The sequence below is a fragment of the Uloborus diversus genome, chromosome 4 (genome assembly GCF_026930045.1).
Source record: "Uloborus diversus isolate 005 chromosome 4, Udiv.v.3.1, whole genome shotgun sequence".
Classification (NCBI taxonomy): Eukaryota; Metazoa; Arthropoda; class Arachnida; order Araneae; family Uloboridae; genus Uloborus; species Uloborus diversus.
Genome location: NC_072734.1, coordinates 162,570,733 through 162,592,659, shown reverse-complemented (window position 1 = coordinate 162,592,659; position 21,927 = coordinate 162,570,733).

Genomic DNA, 21,927 nt, shown 5'->3' with positions numbered 1-21,927 from the left:
ATCGTCAGAAAAAAAGAAAATGTCGTACATTTCACTCGGATAAAAACAAATCAAGTTTCTTTTATTTCAAAACAAGTCACCAAAACAATGAATTACATTAATGGTTGCCTTAAAACAATAATCCTAGACTGAACTGCTCAGTGAATAGCGTGCCAAGCGACCACGTTACCGGAACTCAGCCCTTTTGCGAGTGAAGCGGATGTTTTTTCCTTGGCAATAATAAATGTTTCGCCAAACAAACAAAAAGGTGTATAATCACATTAACAGTAGCTTTCAAATCTTTATATATTAAGAGCTGCGTTTCCCGGCTTTGCCCGGTCTACCTTAAGAATAAAAATTGTGTCAAGTGACATATATTCAACGATCAGGCTCAAATAAAAGAAAAAAAAAACACCATGCAAAATTACCCTTCCAAACATTGACGACAGATATTGAAATACTTTTAAGAAATTAAAATGCGAAAAATGGATTTTGAAAGCATAACCATGGAAACATGAAATAAAATAAGTTTAAGATATTAAATGGTAACCTGAAGGAATAAACAATGGATTCAAAAAGCATAGCCATGAAAACGTGAAAATAAATAATTGAAAACCTGAATCAAAATCACATATTTCGAAATTGATTTTAAAACGCTTGTAACTTTTTTTCCTTTGAAGATAGAAGCTAATTTTCCGACCGTAGGTCGAGATATTTCTGAAGTAAAAAATGTGGTTTTTCAATGGTGTCAAAAAGAAAACTGTGGGACAATTCCTTCACTTTTTATTGATGGATTTAATGAGGAAAGTAGTGCCTAATTTTCAGCTGTCTAAAAAAGTTCGAGTTAAAAACGCAAATTACTCCCGTCGTAATGAAGTTAGAGCATCGAAACAAATTGCTTAGAACGCAGAAAATTCTACCCTTTTCAACGATATATAATATTAATATCTGCAGATAATTTTTCACCCCTTTAATAGCCAATAACAGGCAATTTACCTGAAATTTGGGCCTAAATTGGAATAAAAAAAGAACTACTTATCGGATTTTTTTCGAATTATAGCCTATGTTACTCAGTGAGAAGGCATCTTTCATACAGTGAAAGAAATTTTCAAATAGGTGCAGTGTGGTTCCGGAGATTACCTCGAACATATAAACACACAAAAATTTGTCCTCTCTCTTTATAATATTAGTTAAATTGTTAATGAGATAAAGAAATCAAATTTATTCTCTAAAATAGTTACATATTAAGTTTCCATAAATATGTACTATTATTCCTCTTTAAAAAAAAAATAGGATCCCCTTGAAACTAAGCTCCTGACTTTAATAATTAGTAAGCTTGCAAACTTAAAATTAAAAAAAAATGTAAAACTGAGTTGCAGTAAAAATTTACAGTAACGAGTTTCAAAATTGACTTAAAAATAAAGAATAAAATAAAACTTTTTACGTAATAATTCACTAAGGCACCTAATTTACAACTGCTAACATAGAAATGACATTGCTTTATACCAGAGAAAATTATTTTACTTTTTACTCGTTACCAAACAAAATATGTATTGTTAAATGTTTAAGATGATATAAAATGTTACAACTCCATAAATATCTAAAACAAAAATCAAACCATTTTAGCTTTTTATTCTGTATGAAAATAAATAAATAAATAAATAAAATTTTCGGTAATTAAATTTACTGAACCATACAGAAAAAACAACTAATTTATTTTCATAACTGACCTTCGTCAATAGAAATTTTATAGAAAAATTAATTTCGATTCTTATGCGTATCTTTTTTGAGTCTTTCTTGAAAAAAGAAGCAGAGTACATTCAGAATTTCTGAAGTTTCGTCGATTTATTTTTGTTTTTGCTAAAAAACAAAACTTTTTGCTTGCACTTTTTTGTGTAATTTAGTTTTTAGATTATAAAAAGTTCCAATTTTCCCCTCAAGTGTTAGTGTTAACACAGTTAAAGTTATTCACGGAAGGTCCTAAATTGATCAGTCAAGAAATCTCTTTCGCACTAGATCAGAAGTTTGTTCACTAAAATGTTTTCGAAGGTAATCCTTCCATGACGTAATTATTGATTTTAAATTCAAATATTTATATTATTAGTCTAAGACTCAAAGTTTTCATTTTATTTTGTCAACTATTTAAAATGGACTGAAAAATTGTTTAAGAAATGAAACAATCAAACGGCAAGTTTTGACGAAGACTTATCTAGTGGAAAAGGTTTTGGACTACCCTTTCAAAAAGTAGTATGCATTTCAAAGGCATTTAGACTTAAATTAAAAATGCTTAAGTTATTAAGAACAAAATTTCTCCAAATTTATAGCTCCCTTTTTCAAATTTCTTTTTATTTTCGAAATTTTTCAATTTATTAATTTCATTTTCTTGCCTTTATTTTTAAAGATTTGCAAGATTTTAAGGGAATAGTAAGCCACTTTTCATGCTTAATTTTATTTTATATCACTAAAAAAACTTTACAGGAAAGTATGCTAAAAAGATTAAAAGCAATTATTATGGATGAAGCTTAAAATATAAGAAGCTTAAAATATAACAGATAATCTTGGGATTTCTGTCTATTTGTGTCTATCTTTTCAAGGAAAGTATGACGAATGCAGTGATTTAGAATAAATGGATGTAAGTATTCCTGAGTATCTAGAAATTTGTTGAGATAAAATTCAAGCGAAAAGAATATCATGTGATAGTCATGCTTAATAATAATAATAATAATAATAATAATAATTTATTATTATTATTATAACAGTAATTAATATTATTATTATTATTATTATTATAACAGTAATTATTATTATTATTATTATTATTATTATTATTATTAAGCATGACTATCACATGATATTCTTTTCGCTTGAATTTTATCTCAACAAATTTCTAGATACTCAGGAATACTTACATCCATTTATTCTAAATCACTGCATTCGTCATACTTTCCTTGAAAAGATAGACACAAATAGACAGAAATCCCAAGATTATCTGTTATATTTTAAGCTTCTTATATTTTAAGCTTCATCCATAATAATTGCTTTTAATCTTTTTAGCATACTTTCATAAATAGCGTCATATAATCATTTTAGCATACTTCATAATAATAATAATAATTTATTATTATTATTATAACAGTAATTAATATTATTATTATTATTATTATTATAACAGTAATTATTATTATTATTATTATTATTATTATTATTATTATTATTATTATTATTATTATTATTATTATTATTATTAGGTCTCTTAATGGTGGGGAGGAAGTCATAATCTCCTTGACTATCCCTCTGGACTCACACTTGAGTGTAAGAAAATGTAAGATTTTTAAAAATGTGTCGACATCTATTATTATACTTTTAAAAATCAATTTATAAATTTACTGTTATTTAAATTTTTTTGTGAAAAATAATTTATCGACAGTTCAGTGTTATAGGGAGTTTAATCAAAATAAAAGCACACGAAATATTTTAATTAAATTTAAAAAATGAGTTTAAAAATCATTTTTAAATTCCTTATCATACTCTATTCTTATTATATATTGCTTTTAAACTTCATATAATCTTTATGTGTAATAAAATACTCTTTGTGCTACGCAAAGTTTTTTTTCTGGTCTATCCAGTGATTAAAACATGCTACAAAAGTTTAAAACTTGACTTTGAGCAGGGTTTTACGTTTGGGAATTTTTTTTCTTAGTGACAAATTTGTACAATTTTAACTTATTCAATACAGGGTCTATCAATGTACTAATTGGTATGCATGTATATGTTAATGTTTCATATTAAACTTTTTTATTTGAAATGTGATGACTGTCCTACTTTTTAAATCTTGTTCATATGTGCCTCAGGCTTGTTCACATATGCCCACTATAGTGGCAGATGTAAACGGTTGAAGGAATTTTTTTTAAAAATTCCATAAAGTAAAGAAATAACTTTATAAAAACCCTCAAAAAAGTCCATGTATCATGGAAAAAACTATTCAATCACGGGAATATTTGGCTTTTAGAAATTGATAAAGTATTTTGAAAAATTAATTAATGGAAAAAAATGTTCACATGTTCCCCCCAGCCCCCCTTTCTCCTAAGTGCTTTTATTCCCTGTCATTTGTAGGGCTTACCGAAAACCAGTAAAATGTTAAATGTAATAAAATCTTGATAATATACAGTGATACTTCTGAGCTCCTGACCTTAAAAGTTTCCAAAATAGGTCTGTAAAAACATGTTTTTTCATCCACATTTTTTAAATACTAACAAGAAAATGACTCAAAGACCTTGGAAGATTGCAGTGTAGGTTCATTATAATGTTAACAGCCCATCTTAAAAAAAAAAAAAAAAAAAAAAAAAAAAAAATCAGGGAGTAGAAAGATTTTAATTCATAGATTATTTAAACAACTTAACAGGTTATAATCAAGTTACTTTGTGGTCATTTATAATCTTAAATTCTCGTGCAACATGACGGTAAAGTAATTTAATTACTCCCCTGTTAAATTTACCAGCCATTCTGTGTATGGACTTTTGAGTTACATTCTATTTCAGAGAAGGAACACGTTAAATGATGCAAAATTATTCCAGCGACAAATATGTATAGGGGAATGTGGAGCAAAGTGAAATGGTGAAAAGTTTATTATTTTTAATTATTTATTTTTTATTTTTTATTTTTTTTGGCTCTTCACTTTAACGGTACGTAGTATTAATGATACATAGTTAATATATTAAATATGTACCATTATTAATGTATACATTAATTATTAACCAAGGTAGCCTCTTCCAGTCAGGAAAAAGTAACCTATGAAGATAGTAACCTATGAAGATCAATAAATATGATAATACAAGCAATTTCTTAAAATTGATATTTAAATTGTAATATTTTGTTGTAAGTCAAAAATTATTTTTGTTATTATGAAATTATAAAGTTCTTGTTGTTAACATTTTAAATGCTAATTTATTAAAAGTATTGCACACTACAGAGAAAATCCAATTAGAGTGGCAATATATATATATATATATATATATATATATATATATATATTATATATATATATATATATATATATATATCCCGTTTTAAAGAACCAGAATGAGGTTTTCGGTTAAACTTGAATTTGCGCTACGACCGACAAAGCTGAATAGCTTGATCGGCAGAGCGTTCTCTTTGTAACCAGGAGAATGCGTGTTCGGGCCCACGTCCGGACAATCTGCAACAAAAAATTAGAGAAATATCGCGCATTACATGAACACTTAATTAAGGGTATAACAACTATGAAGGAATAGAGTAAATGAGAAGGAAACGCTCCTTGCTGATATGAAAACTTGAAGTGACTTTGTGCTTAAATTACTTCTGAATTGTACGTTTTTTTTTTCTTTTTAAGCTTTGGCTCTGGTAAGAAAATTAAAGCATAATGTAAGCGAAAATATAAGTAACAGGTTTAAGATTTCAGACTACAATAGAATTGTTTTTTGTTCAGAAAAAAAAATAATAAATCGTATATTGAAATATATATTCTTCTAATGAGTTTTTGACTCTTTGTACAAATAAAAAAATTACTACCTCAATTTGAAGGGTAAAATATATATTTTTTTCTTCTTTTTGCAAAAAAAAAAAAAAAAAAAAAAAAAAAAAAAAAAAATCCTTTATCACATTTTTATTACATTCGAAAAGCTACGCTTAAAAAAGAGCATAGTTCAATTTATTTTGTATTTTAACCGTGCTGTTAGCTGATGAACACGTGCTGCCATCTAAGTCATAACGGTTCAAGCAGCCTGCGGTAACAAATTGTAAAAATTTTCAAGAATAAAAAAATGTTTCTTCAATATCTTATCTTATATATTATTCCCTTCTCATTTTAAAACTTATCAGGCTGGCTAATGAAGAAAAATAGACTTACGGTTGAAAAATCAAGTTTTTGAAAACGCCCCTTGCTGTTTCAAAACCTCGATGCAGCCTGTAGTTCTTATGCATTTTTAAAAGTAAAGTTCTAATGCAGTTTTCCATTTTTTACGTCGCTTTCGGCAAAAAAGAAAAAAATAGCCTGTGTGTGTTCATATTTTAATAAAGCTTAAAAGCACTGGACTTAGTTGTTCGGTTAAATTGATAAGTTTTTTTCGGTAGAGCGTTCGGCTATAAACTATCTGAACTTCGAGCAAGTTTGGGCTGTTCGATATAATATCAAATTTATATTAGTATTACGCATTACGTGTACTCATAACATACAAACGTAATAAAATAAATGCAGTAGGAATGCTACTTGGTGTTTCGTCTCCTTTATGCAGGCTACAGTTATCATTCGGATAAGTTGACTGTTAATCGAAGGGTGTTCTTCCTTTTTTTTAAGCTTTGACTACATCCAGACCACTCAGCATAATGCAAGCATAAAAAAGTATTAGATTTACTTAAAGGAAATCCTTTTTGTGCAGAAAAACATTTTCATTGTGTGCTGAAATATAGATGATTCTAATAGCAGTGTTCGACCTTTTGTACAAATGAAAAAATACTACGCCAAATTAAAACTACGAGTTTCACCCAGTAAACCTTTGATTTTTTATTCGCGCGAATACGATATAAAGCATTAAAATTATTATTAACTTCATTAGCAAGAAATCATCTTCTACTCCTCTGCTTTCTGCTGAAAAAAAAACATTTTGTCTACGTTCGAAAAATTCACTGTAAAAAAATTCCGAAACGTTACTGGTTATTTCCGTGTAACGTCTCGGGATTTCACACGTTTTCACCTATTTCCCCGTAAAAACAAGTATCATCACAAAAAAGTTTCCTGGATCGCTACAAGTTGCACACGTGTAGAGTTTTCACTGTTGTGGAAAATATTTTTAGCAACCAGTTTAAAGATTGAATGAGCGTGTTTATTAAGTGTACCGGCCTAAGGTTTTTTACGGCGTGTCCAGATTGACTAAGCTCCCAATGAGAGGAAAAATGTCAATGGATAGCTACAGCTTTGCAAGGCAGGAATTGCAGACAAGAAATATGCTTGGTTTCTTCTTGCATAACTGTGGTCGCTCTGATATTTATGGAGCCTTCTATAATTGATTAGGAAGGTTCTAATCAATTACCCTAAACCTACTTAATTTTTCTGGAAGGTTCTAGAGACATAACTGGCTTTAACAGGGCAGATTTCGCACGTCTTCATAAAGTTTTGAAGGTTAATTTCAGAAAGAATACTGACTTTTAGCGGAAAGCGTTCCTGATTTTTCCAAGATATGTTACTGGCAGAAACTGGGCACATCAGCTGCCCATTATTTTCCAGGAAAGTTTCTGAATCGTTTTTACAGTGTTACACTTAAAAAACGGACTCAGTTCAACTGGTTTTGGTTTTGAATTTTAAGTGTTCAATTAAAAGAGAAACATGTGCGGGCATTTAAGCCGTAATGGTTAAAGCAACCTTCTATGTGAAATAGTTCAATATTCAAAGATAAAAACACTTATTTTCAATCTAATTTATTACTTCTCTAGAATATTCGTTTCAATTGCAACGTGAGATTTTTGTCATTCTTTAATCAAATTCCATGCTTTGCGAATAATTTTAAATCGTATCATGCTGGTTAATGACAAAACATAGAAGCATGATATTATTATTATTATTATTATTATTTTTGGCAAAAAGCTTTTTTGCTGTTTTGTACTACGCATTCCTTCAATGAATAGCTTTCAAAAGGGAAAGCGCAATTGCTAGGTTTGTTGGGGGTGTCGGGCTATTAATCAGAATGGCGCCAATTCGAATCCGTGCTAATAAATATCTCTTTAATGTTTCTTTTTTTCCCGTCAGATGCTCACATGGGCAGGACTGTATTTGCCACAACCTGTTTTTTTGCATGCACAATTATTGCTTTTTCACGAGTCACTACTCAGCCACACTTTTAATGATATTTATGTTTGAATTGAAAATATGTACGACCAAAAAGTGAGCGATGATCAAATTATCACAACGTTGTATTTAACGAGGTTTTGTTACTGATGTCTTTAAATTGCATGCCTTCTCTTCTGCGCTTACTTTTTCTTCGGTTCTTCTTCATGATGTTCCTCCTTTGAAATTCTTAAAGGGCGAAATACCTTATGAAACGATTCGAAGCACAGTGCGGAGTTCCGCACGGGTCGACTAGCATATAAATAAAGCAGTTGAAACAAACTATACATTCAAAATATTAAAACATCTAGACTTAAAATCGTAAAAGAACATGTTAATAAAATCTAAATCACGACAATGACTGTTAAAAAGTTGTAAAATTAAAAAAAAACAAAAATTATCAACATTGTTAAGTCTGGTAAAAATATTTTAAAAACATGAACGACTCCTATGAGTCCTATTTGGAACAGCAAGTTGGATTGAACTAACAATATCAGATAAGTCAATTCAATTTAGTACCTAATAGAAAAGAAGAAGACACAAAAGTTCAAGGCGTGAGTTAAGACTGGGAACAATATAAATGTATTACATAAATAAGAGAAAGAATAAGTCAAAAAGTCGTAATTATCAGTTCTGTAACACAAGTAAAATCCCTCCCCCCCCTTTTTGAAGATATAAATTTACTACTAAAAATCAATACTCATAATTCAATGCAAGTTTTATTATTATATGCATTGTACTTTATGTACTGTAATTTTTATAACAAATTTTCATTTTGAAAAAAATAGGTACCTTAACGTTTATTTATCAAAATATTTCGTTATAATTATTTATATTATTCCTTTATACTTATTTGATTTATTTATTTTACTTCATATAAATTGTCGGAAGGAAAAAAGAACAGAACGAAACATAGTTCTTCGTTTTTAGTTGATTACAAAATATTTGAATTATAGGAACTAAAATTACATATAGAGATAAATTTATAGTTTTTTAAGAAAAAATATTTTAACGCAATCGAAAGTTTACAGCCACATATAGTAGAAACTTGATCATATATTTTCCATTGAAATATTGATTTAACATAATATTTACGGTATTGGTTTCACAACCTTTTGTAAACCACATTGTTTAGAATTTTTTGGATTAATAAAAATTCTGAATGTTCACGAAATTCAGGAAAATTGTAAAACTTGATTCACGAAATAATTCCATTCGGGCTGAAACACTTATAGACCAAGAGCTGACCCCCCAAAACACGATTTATCTCTTTTATGGCTTGTGACCGGTTAAAATAATAAAAAAATGCAATTTAAAACTTTGGCTCGAATCCCCCCCACTAATTTTGGGTCACACGGCTGCGTGGGGGGATGAAAGGTCAAAAAAATGAAAAATATCAAAGTGATGAGTTAAATGGCTAAAAACTATATAATAGCATTAAATTAATAAGAAAAAACCCGTAGCTAATTTCCCCCCCAGCTATGTTGGGGCGAACGTGGTGCCCCCCAGGGGTAAAGTATCGATTATTAAACTTAAAAAAAAATGATCACTTTCGTGGGGGGGAATTTTACAGGGTATTAGTTTCATTATTTTGATTGCCAAAAAAAAAATTCCCCCCCAGTAACTATGGGTCAATTTGTCAAAAAAATTTTTTTTTGTTCCTCTTTATTTGGTTCAAGTCGAGTATTATTCGAACTTACGCTTGACTGTTTAAGTTGCAAAAAAACCCCCCAAAGTTTGAACGTTTTTTCATTAAAAAAAAACTCGTAGCAATCCCCCCCCCCACACCTATGGAGGGGGTTGCTACGCGGTGCGCAGTTTTACAACGTGGTGCCCCCCCCCCAGGGGTGAATTGTCGATTGATTAAATTAAAAATAAATGATCACTTTCGTGGAGGGAATTTTACAGAGTATACATTTAATTGCAAAACAAAATATCTCCTCCCCAGCAATTATAAGTCTACTAGCTGCATTGTCAGGCGTTGCACGGTCTACCTCAAAAATGTACGTGTTTTCGGCGTTCCAAGCATTTTATACAATTATATAAATTTTCTCGCTTTCATTACATTTCTTATTGCTGCTCCACTCTTATTAGTCAAAGCGCAATGTTATATAGCCTATAGCCTTCTCAATAAATGGACTATTCAACACAAAATGAATTTTTCAGTTCGAACCCGTCGTCCCTGTAGACCAAGAGCTGAGCCCCCAAAACACGGTTTATCTGTTTTATGGCGGGTGGCCGGTTAAAATAATAAAAAAATGTGATTAAAAATTTTGGCTCTAATCCCCCCCCCCCTCCGCCCACTATTTTCGGGTCACACGCTGCATGAGTGGATGAAAGGTCAAAATAAAAGAAAAATATTAACATAAGTGAAATGGCTAAAAATTATATAATAACATTAAATTAATTAAAAAAAACCACGTAGCAAATCTCCCCTCCAGCTATGTTGGGGCGAATGTGGGAGCCCCCCCCCCCTCTAGAAGTGAATATCGATTGTTAAAATTAAAAAAAAAAAATCACTTTCGTGGGGTTGGGGATGGGGAACTTTACAGGGTATTTGTTTCATTATTTTGATTTCCAAAAGATCTCCCCCCCCCCCCCAGTAACTATGGGTAAATTTGTCAAAAAAAAGTTTTTTGTTTCTCTTTATTTGGTTCGAGTCCAGTACTATTCGAATTTTCCCATGACCTCTTAAATTGTAAAAAACAATTGCAATTATTTATTCGGTAAAAAAAACACGTAGAAAATCCCCCCCCAGCTATGTTAGGGCGAACTTGTTGCCCCCCAGGAGTGAATTATCGATTGATTAAAAAAAAAAAAAAAAAAAGATTACTTTCGTAGAGAGGAGGGATTTTCTCAGAGTTTACATTTGATTGTAGCAGGAAAAAAAATCCCCCCTCCAAAAAAATGTTTTTAATTTAAATTAGAAATTTTGAAATATTTTTCAAAATGAAAGGAAGCAATACAGCGTCCGTACATCTGCTTCTACCATTGTGTGCTCAGCATGAAAAGAATGAAGGGGAAAGTATACGCCTGTGATGATTTCTTCTTGCTGTTTCGAGGGCAGTTTCGTCAGTGATCAACTGTAGCCAACACAGTGAAGTCGTTATAGCTGTTGGTTTTTCTTTTCGGAGCACGCTGTACCGAATCCTTAAACTGAAAACGTAAAAAAAATCCTTTTTTCAAAAATATATTTTGATGTTTTTATATTATGAGTGTTTTAAAGGGTAATTTTAAGTGTAGCCAGCCACCAGATAAAAGATAATTTAGTATATTATCTCCAGAGTATACATTTAATTGTTTTAATTGCAAAAAAAAAAAAAAAAATCTCCCCCTACCCCAGTAATTATGAGTTTATTTCACAAACAAAAGTGATTTTATGTTAAAATTGCAATAACGACGTTTTTACTTGTAAATGTTAATGCGTTAATCCGATGCGTTAAATGAATTTTTAAAATAATAATTTGGAAATTCATATAGATTTATTTACCTTCAGCATATTGGTTGTGATAGTGTCTATCTAGTTTGATAAAAATGTTCTTGCAATCTCGATGATATAAATCTGCTTCTGTTAAGAACTCGGAAAAATCTAAATCACGGAATTTCAGTTTTCAGTGTTTTCGAATCTTTGAAACTTTTATTCCTTCAAATAAAGTTTCTGTCAAAACATTATCTATTATCTGGTGGCTGGCTACACTTAAAATTACCCTTTAAAACACTCATAATATAAAAACATCAAAATATATTTTTGAAAAAAGGATTTTTTTACGTTTTCAGTTTAAGGATGCGGTACAGCGTGCTCCGAAAAGAAAAACCAACAGCTATAACGACTTCACTGTGTTGGCTACAGTTGATCACTGACGAAACTGCCCTCGAAACAGCAAGAAGAAATCATCACAGGCGTATACTTTCCCCTTCATTCTTTTCATGCTGAGCACACAGTGGTAGAAGCAGATGTACGGACGCTGAATTGCTTCCTTTCATTTTGAAAAATATTTCAAAATTTCTAATTTAAATTAAAAACATTTTTTTTCTGGGGGGGGGGGATATTTTTTCCTGCTACAATCAAATGTAAACTCTGAGAAAATCCCTCCTCTCTACGAAAGTAATCTTTTTTTTTTATTTAATCAATCGATAATTCACTCCTGGGGGGCAACAAGTTCGCCCTAACATAGCTGGGGGGGGGGGATTTTCTACGTGTTTTTTTTTACCGAATAAATAATTGAAATTGTTTTTTTACAATTTAAGAGGTCATGGGAAAGTTCAAATAGTACTGGACTCGGACCAAATAAAGAGATACAAAAAACCTTTTTTTTTGACAAATTTACCCATACTTACTGGGGGGGGGGGGAGATTTTTTGGAAATCAAAATAATGAAACAAATACCCTGTAAAGTTCCCCATCCCCAACCCCACGAAAGTGATTTTTTTTTTTAAATTTTAACAATCGATATTCACTTCTGGGGGGGGGGGGGGCTCCCACATTCGCCCCAACATAGCTGGAGGGGAGATTTGCTACGTGGTTTTTTTAAATTAATTTAATGTTATTATATAATTTTTAGCCATTTCACTTATGTTAATATTTTTCTTTTATTTTGACCTTTCATCCACCCATGCAGCGTGTGACCCGAAAATAGTGGGCGGAGGGGGGGGGGGGATTAGAGCCAAAATTTTTAATCACATTTTTTTATTATTTTAACCGGCCACCCGCCATAAAACAGATAAACCGTGTTTTGGGGGCTCAGCTCTTGGTCTACAGGGACGACGGGTTCGAACTGAAAAATTCATTTTATGTTGAATAGTCCATTTATTGAGAAGGCTATAGGCTATATAACATTGCGCTTTGACTAATAAGAGTGGAGCAGCAATAAGAAATGTAATGAAAGCGAGAAAATTTATATAATTGTATAAAATGCTTGGAACGCCGAATATACGTACATTTTTGAGGTAGACCGTGCAACGCCTGGCAATGCAGCTAGTAGACTTATAATTGCTGGGGAGGAGATATTTTGTTTTGCAATTAAATGTATACTCTGTAAAATTTCCTCCACGAAAGTGATCATTTATTTTTAATTTAATCAATCGACAATTCACCCCTGGGGGGGGCACCACGTTGTAAAACTGCGCACCGCGTAGCAACCCCCTCCATAGGTGTGGGGGGGGGGATTGCTACGAGTTTTTTTTAATGAAAAAACGTTCAAACTTTGGGGGTTTTTTTTGCAACTTAAACAGTCATACGTAAGTTCGAACAATACTCGACTTGAACCAAATAAAGAGGAACAAAAAAAATTTTTTTTGACAAATTGACCCATAGTTACTGGGGGGGAATTTTTTTTGGCAATCAAAATAATGAAACTAATACCCTGTAAAATTCCCCCCCACGAAAGTGATCATTTTTTTTTAAGTTTAATAATTGATACTTTACCCCTGGGGGGCACCACGTTCGCCCCAACATAGCTGGGGGGGGAAATTAGCTACGGGTTTTTTCTTATTAATTTAATGCTATTATATAGTTTTTAGCCATTTAACTCATCACTTTGATATTTTTCATTTTTTTGACCTTTCATCCCCCCACGCAGCCGTGTGACCCAAAATTAGTGGGGGGGATTCGAGCCAAAGTTTTAAATTGCATTTTTTTATTATTTTAACCGGCCACAAGCCATAAAAGAGATAAATCGTGTTTTGGGGGGTCAGCTCTTGGTCTATTAGTAAAGAAAAAAAAATGTTTTCTAGCAAAGCTTGGTAGAAAGAAATACAAAGTGATTTTGAAAATTTATGAATAAATAAAACTAATTAAAATAATAAATAAATGATTTTTTTTAAATTGATTTTTTAAACTATATTTTTTAATCATAATTCTTCAGTACAATAGATCAGTGGTCGCGGTTTCAAGAATTTTGAACATGCGAATTCCTTCTTCTTTCCTTGATTTTAAAATCCAGCTGACGTCAAATTCTAACGGATTTTGGTTAGAATTTGGCTTCCAACCGAAACGCGTTCTTGCAAGACAAATTCCAACTCATTTTGGTCTAAGTCAGCAAGTAAAGATTATAAGGTTTACCTATTTAGGAGGAGGTTGTAGGAATGGTTGGAGTATCTAAATCCTTGTATGATGGAATTCGCAACTGGCTTTGAATTATCTGTAAGACAATACGAAGTGTGTAATAGTTTCCAAAGGTTTCGTGGTCTGTCTTAGGTAAATGTAACGGGATTTGACACAAAACCATGCAGCTAAATTAATACGTAATCTTTCCTGATATAGTCATGCTTAAACTTCAATTGCATTATAGAAGGCTCTTGATTTTCTTACTATGAATTTAGAACACATACCTACGTTGGGATTTTTCACAAAATAGCAACAGAATGGTTATGCAATGGAAAACATTGCCTAAAGTCGCATTTAATCCTGATGCTACAAATAGAATGAGGTTAACGTCACCGACTTCGAAACATTTTTGCTATACCTTCCGTAATACCTTTTAGTAGAACAGGATCCTAAGTTGGAACTAAAAGATTTTTTATATACAGGTATCCCTCGTATAACACGGTTAATTCGTTCCGTGTAGTATCGAAACCGTGTTATACGAGACTTTTTTATAAATGTTTTTTTTTTACTTATTTTTTAACCTAATTAATCATGTACGAGGCGTATTTTTAAAGTAAGTTCCGTTTTGATATAAAAAAAGAACGAGCACAGATAGAGCAAAGAAATTTATTGCACAAAAATCTACCATCCTTACGCTATTTTTTGACATTGCTCCCGTGATTTTCCAAACATTTGTCATAGCGTAGTACAGGTTTTTGTATACCTATTCATAGAAAATTGCCGCCTGTGTAGTCAGCCATGGGATAACATGCTCTCTGAGCTCATTATTGCTGTTGTGCCACAGACCAACTTGGAAAGACTTTAGATGCCGAAACAAATGAAAGATGCTGCAAGCGAGGTGAGGGCAGACCAGAGGATGTTCAAAAACGCCCCAGCCAAAGCCCTGCAAGAGTCCTCATGGTTGACTAAACGGGCGGTAACTTTGTACGAATAGGTATACAAAAACCTGTACCACGCTATGACAAATGCTTGGAAAATCACGGGAGCAATATTGAAAAATAGCGTAAGGGTGGTAGATTTTTGTGCACTAAATTACTTAGCTCTATCTGTACTCGTTCCATTTTTATGTAAAAACGGAACTTACTTTAAAAACACGCCTCGTACATATCATAAATCATGTCAGTATGTACAGTGTTATATCGAAACCGTGATATACGAGACCTTGAAATAATGTATATCAAGGAATGTGTACCGTGTTATATAGAAACCAAGTCATAAGGTCCAAATTTCATAATAGCTGAAAATTCGGTTCAATAGAGCAAGCATACTAACAAAAACTGGTAACCAGAACATGTAAAGACCCATTTATTTAAAAATAAGAGTTATTATAAACATTAAAACTTAATTATTGTACATACCCCAAATTAAAACTTTGATGCACAAAAAGAGAAAAAAAATATTCGCTTTTCTTTACTAAGAACAAAACGCATTCTATAAGAAAAAAAATCTGAGCTTTTCTATAGCAATAAAGTTCGTCTGAGCAACAACAACAAAACAAAATCTAAAATTCGCAAATCCTATAAACTATAGGGGGCGCTGCAGGCACTGTCTAATGGCGGAGGAAAAAGGTAAAACAAACAAATGCCGTAACTTATAACTTGCATCTACGCTTCATGAATGGTAGTAATTTTTCATCGTGTTTGTGGGAAGCTTTCTTTTCTATTCTGCTGAAATTACATTACACCACAAACTGTCTGAAGCCCAAAGAAAACACGTGCAATGGAATGTTTTACCTTTTTTGGTAGTAGTGCTAATCAGCGCAAAGTAGCATATTCGAGCTCTGGAATTTCGAAAACAAAAAAATTAATAGAATCATTCTATTTATTTTATTTCATATTTTGTTTAGACTTTATTATTTTTTTTATCGTTTGCCAAATTTAGCTTGTGTTTAATCTTAATGTTATTTTCTTACAATGCATTGGAAGCAAAATAATATTAATATTTTTTTGCTTTTAGAACACTGATAAGAAAAATAAAGTATATATTTAAAAATAATAAGTTAGTGTCATACGGGAAAACTAAACTTTTGAGCCGAAGACAGACAATTTTTCGTAAAAGTTTCATAAAAACAAAGCAAAAACGTATTACAGTTATTACCATATGTTTTTTAACAGTGTATTGAACAAAATTTAAATTCATTCTTTTAAAATTCGTCTTACATCAAAAACCGTGTACTTATAAATTCATGTTTTGTACCGTGTAATATCGAAACCGTGTTATAATAATCGCAAATTCGGTACTGTGTTAATATCGAAACCATGTAGTAGAAGTACCGTGTTATACGAGGGACGCCTGTATACTTATTTCAAAATTTTCAGTTAGGATTTTCAAACGTTCATTAAAAAGTTTCGTGTCAGTGCGGAAAAATTTAAAAATTCTCTATAATGGCTAACATAATCGTCAGAAATTTTCGGAAGCTTTGACTCCAGAATGAAAGAAATGTGAAAAAAAAAGGGTAGAAATGGTCGTAAAAAACATGAAAATTTCAACTTTTTTGATCATAATTAGGTTCATATTCATCGTAAATATGTTGTTTACCAGAGAGAAAAATTGTAATGATTACAGGCAAAAATTGTGGCTTCGGTAATACATAGCAGCAGCAAGCTCTGATGGCAACCGACAATGCACAGCAGCTTCTAACTCCACTAATTCTGGTGGCAATGACTTAAAAAAATTACAAGGTGTACTTCAAAAGATGAATAAAATATCTTTGAATTGAAAAAAAAAAGTTTATTTCTTTCCCGTTGAAAAAATTCACGAAAAACACTAAAATGTTGACCTCCTAAACTGGTATCCCCCCCTTAAAAGTCGTAACTGATGAGCATTCCAAAAGCTAAAAATACCTATCTACGATGGCCCTCTGAATTTAATATAAAAAGCTCCACTTTATTTAGCACAGTTAATACATTCACACATGTTTTTGAATCTTTCCTTTCTGAATTTTATGTTTTTATTTATACAGTTTAATCGGAGCATAAATAGTCTTTCATATTTTAGTTGCTATTCTTAAAAGAGTAGCCGTCAATTCCAGGTCTTTGCTTCGCAATCATCGACCATATTTGCGTTGAGGCAGAGCATAATAATGTAAAATAAACATTTAAGCAATTCTGATTGTGTATTAAAGTCGGTATGACTTGAATATTTCAAAGGCTAAAAATCGCCAACTATGCAGACCCTTCCAACTTTAACTAAGAAGCCCCCCCCCCCCTCTTTGCACACGACGGAAAAGATAGCGTGTGTTACCTCCGCTATGTGGAGGAATTCATGAATCACAATAAAGCTCGAGCTCATCCCCCCCTCCCTGCGTGGACCCTTGAGTCACGGAAGCATCCCAACGTACTGTATAAACCGGCGTGGAAAATCAATGGCTTGGCGGATTTAAGAGATGGGTTGTTTAATATTTAAACAATGGACACTGCCCAGCATATGCGAAAACGCTCGGTTATAGAGGAAGACGCTAAGGAATTGTGAATGCTAGAGGGGAGGGGGTGAGAAGATTCACCGGGGGGGGGGGCGAGACGTCTCCCATCATACGGAAGCAAAATGCATTTCCCGCTTCGGATACGAAAAGCAAAACGAAGAAGCGGGGTAACCATTGCGTGTGCTAAGAGGTGTTCCAGAATTTAAGTTTTTGTAGCCGCCTGCACGACATCATAGTTGCATAGATCCTTTTTCTATAGCATTTTATTTTTCTGTTTAGTGCGTGGACAACGGTTGAAACAAAGAAGCAGATTTCTCCCGTTCTCATCTTTTCCCCCTTATGTTTTCGCAGGGGACCTGCAAATTTTTCTGGGAACATTTACTGTTTTCAGTTACATGCATACTTTTTTTTTTATTTTTCCATTGGTCTTGGTTGAGATTGAAACTTCCTTCATGTAAAAAGTTACTGCAGTGAATGTAATCACGTGATTTCTATAATGATTTAAAAGTAACTTTTTGCTTCAAACTAGTGAACTTCGCGGCTTTAATTTTTGGAAAGTTGTTTGCAAGTGTAGCTTTGGCATTTAGTTCATTTAAGGCTACCTGAAATAAAACTTTCATATTCCTTTGCAGATGTATCGACCACAAGCAGTACCGGGTTAACGTATTTTTTTAAGAGGAAAAACAATCAGCTTTCTCACATGCAATTACTACAGCATTTTATGGGTGCATAAATTAATGTGTGAACTAATGAAAAAATGAATACAGGAGAGGGTACATGCGTTGAATATGCAATTTTGTCTTCTTCTGCTCCGGCACAACAGCATACAGGTCTTGGCTGCCTCAACTACTTGGTCTTAGCTGCCTCAACTACTTGATCTTTGAAGTGTCCTCTTTCTGTAGTGCCACCTATCTAATTTATGATTTTTAGAGTTTGGGTGTCTTTTTCAACCAGCTATGTAGTTGGTGGTGGTCTTTATTCTCTAGTTTCTTGAATGTCAATGTCGTATTGGGATTATCTTCTGAGTTTTTCCAGACATGGCCAAAGCCTCTTAATCTATTGATACGAATCTCTTGTATTTTTTGTGGTATCCTATGAAGCTTGAACAGTTCAAAGTCGTCTTTATCACCAAAGTCATCCTTCTCGTCTTGAGTCAAAAGTTGCCTTGAGGTTTATTCTCTCAACCATATCTGTGTGCACTTGTGTCATAAATATATAGTTTGATTACCAAAAAATAAATTGAAGCAACACATTAAGGAAGCAAATAATAAACTCATAAAGAGACAGTTGAACATTTTGGATACTGTTATGAACAAATAAATATACAATTACGTAAGGACATAAATGGATCCACTTAAAAAGGGATGCAGAACGCTAAAATCTACCATTCAAGAAAGTCAAAACTCAAGCATAATGAATCATAAACATAGTAGGTACCTAAATCTGCTGTAGACTGAACTACTGCTGCATGCTAAAGCGAAAATTGAAGAAACGGTAGTACAAAAAACAGGACCAAAAAACGCTTGTCCAAATCCAAATCCTCCGATATTTTTCAAGAAAGTTATTTCTCCCCTTGCTTTTGGCCATCATCCGAAAATGATTCCTACTCAAAATATGCTTGATCATAAAATTTTCACCGAAATAGCATAAGGATAATCTTATTTGAGGCATTAATTAAGAAATAGGGCAATGGTTAGCACGAAATACGTTACATTTCATAAGTATTGTAGTGTTAATGGAAGGACAGCTCACAGAAATAAATATTAAATAATTGAAGAAAAATAATTTTTTGCGGTTATTTCAAAGTATCTTCTATTCCAAAATTATTTTTTATTTAATAAAGATATTAAACGAATACTGACAATGATAAACTTATTAAAAATTACTTTGAGAATAGTATTTTATTCATTTAAAATGTAGAACAAATAATCGCACATTTGTGGCAAAAACGTTTAAATTACACGGGAGAGAAACGACATTCAATGAAATAAATCGCCACAAACGTTCAATATCGATGGTGTATCCAGCCAGAAAGAACTTTCTATAAAATAAAAATTCCTTCGCATACGTTCATGGGAACCAAAAAACAAACACTACACTTCACATACTATCTCGTTTAAGGCGACAAATGTTAAAAGGAATTCAAAGCAATTCCAGTCGATGTAGAGGAGGCATTGCGGTTGGTTGAGAAGGAATGGGGTGTTCGAACATCCAAACACGAAATCGCCGAGATTACTGATGACTTACGGTCGCGGTTTCTTGGAAAAGGGTTGCATCCATTCATCGTCGTGCCAAGATCTCGTTAAAAGCATTGGATTCCTTCCGCAGATGAAGCTGTTTGCTCCTGACCAGAATCTACCCTCCATCAACGAGCACCCTCAAAAGTTATTGATGGAGGCTTGTGCCATGATTAATAATGCCCGGGGCGCTATGACAGATTTACCACCGCCTGCCGTTCACTGGTAAAAGCCCATTGTCTAAGTTTCACAATCACTTAAGAGCTTTTCTTTGCTTTCACGCCTTCTTGCTTTACCGATGGCTTCGATTTTGAAGAGTGTGAGCTTTTTAAAAAGATGAAATGCCCGGAATTATAAGAAATGCCTCTATTCCTCATTGTGACTTTTCTTCCACGGGACTGTCAAAGTCTGTTTAAGTTTGCCAACGGGATAATTGAGATCTGTTCCGGGGAAAAGGTTTTTGGATGAATGGTGATACTTTTAATGTTAATATATTTCCTATTTTCACGTGATACAGGTGGGAGTAAATCTCTCTTGGCATTTTCCGTCGACAATGATTTTCCTGAAATTGGCCATTGATCGCCGAAGACACATACGGTTAATTTGCCATAAATAAACTGACAGGAATCGTTTGCATCATAATGTTGAGCTCTGAAAGGATGGAACAAAATGTATCAATAAAACAATTGATGCTCCACCAGTTATCGATTGCTCAATGGACTACGAATGCCAATAGAGTTAGTTCAATGAGTGTTTTTTTTTAATTAATTCAACACTGTAATCACATTTGAATGCATTTGTAAATAAGTTACATTCTAATGGGTGTTTTTATGATAAAATTTAATAAAATAAAATTTACCCAAAATAAACATCATTTATCACTCTTAATTCTATAGTTAATTCTTAAAAAATGAAATAAGATCAACCGTTTGCAATGCGTTAAAAATATATTTTCTAAGAACAAAAGAAAACAGAAAACTAAACCATTTTAATTTCTGAAATTCATAAATCTCTCTAAGCAACTTTTATGAAAAATTATCTAAAGAATCGCAGGAATTTAAAAATTAATTTATAGGGAGATAAGTACTGCATTATAACTTTAATAAGAAATATAACTAGCAAGAGAGCGTACACATAATAGAAGCTATACTTTTATACTGCTATGAAAAAGTTCAGACAATGACGTTCTTCAACTGTAGAATTTCGAATTGCGATAGTAGAAATACAAAAGTCTGCAAACATATTCAAAAACTCTTTTGAAATACTATAATCAAAATACAATTGTTTGATATGCTTTAACAATACTGTTTTGGATAAAAATAGAAATTTGCTTGTTGCAAAAGTTTAGACACTATTACGAGTTTCTGTGAATTTTTTTTCGTACATGTAAATTTAAAATAAATGACATCACAGACCTCTTGTACTTAAGGTCTGCCAACGATAACACTTGGTAGTCGAGATGCCGCGAGCTGAGCAGATTAAAGCGGATGAGGTAACTAAGATTTGGCAGTTGAAAGCTGAAGGTAAGCTTGTTCCTGAAATTTCGGCTATTATTAATAGATCAAAGAAATCTATTTATCGAGTTTTATCAAGGCACTGCAATTATAAAGCAAAACGCCGATCTGGGAGGCCACGTCTGACGAATAAACGGGATGATCGTCAGATCCAAAGATTAGCAAGTAACCAACAAATGACTGTTTGTGAAGTTCAAAGCTCCTTGAGGCTTTCGGTATCAAAGGATACGATTCGCAGACGAATTTTGGAAACAGGGACAATGGTTCACTGAAAAATGAAATGAAAGAAACCAGCTCTAAAGCCACATCATAAATCACAACGAATGTTGTGGGCTCGATATCATATGTCATATGGATCGAAATGGAAATCGGTAATATTTAGCGACGAAAAAAAGTGGAATCTGGAATGTCCAGATGGCTGGACATCGTACTGGTATGACTTACGGAAGGAACCCAGATTTTTTTTTAGTCGCCGACAAGGTGGTGGCTCTGTGATGGTTTGGGCAGCGTTTTGCTACAATGGACAAGTGTCTTTGACCTTTACCGGTGGTCGCCAAACATCACAGCATTACACTAAGGACACTAGAGGATAATCTCCTACCATTTGCTGAGCTTATAGGGGGCCCTCAGTGGGAATTTCAGCATGACAATGCTTCGATTCACACTGCAGGAAACACAAAATCTTGGTTAAATTCAAATAATATGAAAGTTCTCAATTGGCCAGCGTGTAGCCCAGACCTCAACCCTATAGAGAATCTGTGGGGCATCATGTGTCGCAAAGTTTACAGCAATGGTAGACAACACACTTCTGTA